Raw genomic sequence first — 2,814 nt, 5'->3', positions numbered from 1 at the left:
TGATCTTTACAAGATTCGAACATGCAACCTCAAACTCTTATATTAAATGTTTCACCAATAAGCTATGACATATTTTATGTATTCTTTGTCAAATAATATTTATATACCTAGTGTTGAAAAGGCTTTTCGTATCGATTTTTAGGATTTAGTGGCGATTGTAAATGATACGATTTCTCAAAAGTTTATAAATGTGTAAAAATAGTATGGATATATGTATTATAATGTTTTCCATATTGATTTTATATGGGAAAACCATGGCGATTGTAAAATGATACGACTTCCTTAATTATTTCACAAACATACTTGCATATTGTAGCGAATGTACAATCGCTACGACATAATCGCTACGAAAAGACATTTTTCTTGTAGTGAACAGATTCTAACTAGAGAGTTTGCACGACTTGTTGTGCGGCTTCTTTGCGGGGGCGCGACCTGATGCGCGGGCGCGCAAGCCTACTGTGCGGGAGCGCTTATTTTCCCGTACCCTCAAAGTTGCGGCCGCGCACTACGCTGAGAGGGCGCACACACCTACTGCGCGGGCACGCATATGTCGTGTGCGGGCGCACACGGCTGGGTTTCTGATTTATTTGCGCCTTGTTGTCCAAGTCTCTTTCTTTTGGGGGAGCCATATATATATGGACGGGACTCTTTGTAATAGAGGACACTTAGTACTAATTACATAGAACATTAGCCTAATCTAGAGAGAGAAAATAGATTGTTATTCAAGCATCTTTTATTGTATTCAACTTTGCTCAAGTTTTAATCTTCCATCAATCAAGCAAGAATCCAAGTTTTCATCTTTCATTAATCCTTTCTTTAGTAATCTCTTCTCCTTTCCTTTAGTATTATTTATTTGTTTTATTGTTACTTATTCTTGTCAATCTTATTAGCTTATCTAGTTGTTATTGATTTCATTGATTTTAATCATGTTTTGTTTTGAGTTTCTTGAGTTTATTTCTAGTTTTGATATTATGTTTAATCTCCCTTCTCTAGGTTAAACTTTTAGCTAGGGAAAGGGGGTGGAAGATATGATTTGATATTGGATGAATGATGATGGTTGGATCAAACTTATGCCATATATTGATGAAAGACATGATTTTTATTAGCTTGGGATTATTGTTGCACTCTATTTGATGTTTTCTAGTTTAAATGCATGAAAGTGATTTGAAATAGATTAGGATCATCTCTATTTTAATGATTGCATGAGAATGAGTTATGAAAGTGGAGTTTTTATGGATTGTGCTTCTTTATTCTCTTGATTTGATTGTAACTAATAGGATGCATGAGAATGATCCTTATTAGTGTAGACCTCTTTCATTGATTTGCCTAGACTATTGCATGAGAATGAGTTGTTTAGGTAGAATCTTGTGTTCTTTGGCATATATTTCATGATAATCACCATTATTCTCCTCTTTCTAATCATATTGGACACTCCCGTATCCTTAGCGTCATTTTCTATTGATTTTAATCATCATTTTCTTGCTTATTTGTAGTTTTAGTGTTCTTACTCAACAAAACCAAACAATCCCCTTTTCACTCTTGCATTAGTGATATTTGATGTTGAATTAGCGTGCTTCCCTAGTGGTTCGACCCTTTAATTGCCACTAACTAGTTTAGTGTAGGTTTAGGTATTATAAATGATTAATTTGGTTAGGGTAGTAGCTTAACGACCTATCTAACCCGTGATCAAATTTTGGCGCCGTTGCCGGGGAAGCGGCTTGTTTAGCGTCTATTATTGCTTTTGTTAGAGTCATTTTACTTTCTTTTCTTTTTTTTTTTTGTTTTTTTTTGTTTTATCATCCTTGTCATAGCTAATTGTTTTCTTAGCCTTGGTGAATGCTTAGGAGGTCTCAAGGAGCACCCTCACATCAAATTGACCACGAAATCAACCGAACCTTGAGACAAGTCCGTAGGCTTTATGAAGACGAGGGAAGAGGTTTTGGTGATATAGTTGATAGTAAGAGTGATACTTACTCTTCAAGTTCACCACGCGGATCAATGGCGGGGCAAGAGAATGATGTTTTGTTTCGTGAGTTCGGAAATTCGGAGGATTATGAGCTCACGGGAGGGATTTTGCTGCCCATCACGGAAACCAATTTCTCAATCCATCCACAATATACTAGAATGGTCCAATCGGAGCAATTTTCTGGAAGTGCAAGTGAGGACCCTATTGAACATTTGGACCGATTCCTTGAATTGTGCGCAATGATGCAAACCAATGAAGTGAGTCAAGACTACATTCGTATGCACCTTTTCCGGCAATCTCTCACCGAACGAGCAAAGAAATGGCTAAAGCAAGTAAAGCCTAACACTCTGACAATATGGAGGGAGGTGTTAAAGGCGTTTTTGAAGCGCTTTATCTCCGAGGAGAAGACCGCCGAAATGAGAAGGAAAATTGCATCATTTGAGCAAGATGCCGATGAAAGTCTTGGTGAAGCATGGGAGAGATTCAAGGAGTTGGTACAAGCATGTCCCCACCATGAGTACAATCAAGGGTTGCTCATGCGGTTTTTCTACGACGGATTGGAGCCCATGTCAAGAGCCAATTTGGATGCAAGGGCGGGTGGTCAATTAATCAAGATCCCTCAAAATCAAGTTGAAGCCACGATAGAAGAGGTACGAAGAATTACTCTTGGGGGGGCCGAAGAAGAAACGCTCCAAAGAGAGGTGGTATTTACGAATTGGAGAAAGTTGATCAATTACAACATCAAATTGATCAACTAACAAAAGGGCTTTACAAATTGAACACGAGTGTGAATGCAAGTTCAAGTGGTGGAGCAAGCTCTTCTCAAGTTAACTCTTTCTCTTGTCAAA

The 2,814-nt window shown here is 38.0% G+C and overlaps 1 non-coding gene across 1 annotated transcript; it reads right to left on the bottom strand.

Annotated features, from left to right (window-relative positions):
- Positions 1-2,379: 2,379 nt before the first annotated feature.
- Positions 2,380-2,487, bottom strand: LOC145564512 (small nucleolar RNA R71). The gene has a single exon (XR_014094847.1). It is a non-coding gene; the product is annotated as a small nucleolar RNA R71 (small nucleolar RNA).
- Between the last annotated feature and the right edge of the window lie 327 nt (positions 2,488-2,814).

This window comes from Chenopodium album, chromosome 1 (assembly GCF_948465745.1).
Source record: "Chenopodium album chromosome 1, dcCheAlbu1.1, whole genome shotgun sequence".
NCBI classification, from domain to species: Eukaryota; Viridiplantae; Streptophyta; class Magnoliopsida; order Caryophyllales; family Amaranthaceae; genus Chenopodium; species Chenopodium album.
Note: the sequence above shows the minus strand (reverse complement) of the source record. Positions and strands in the feature narration are given on the sequence as shown.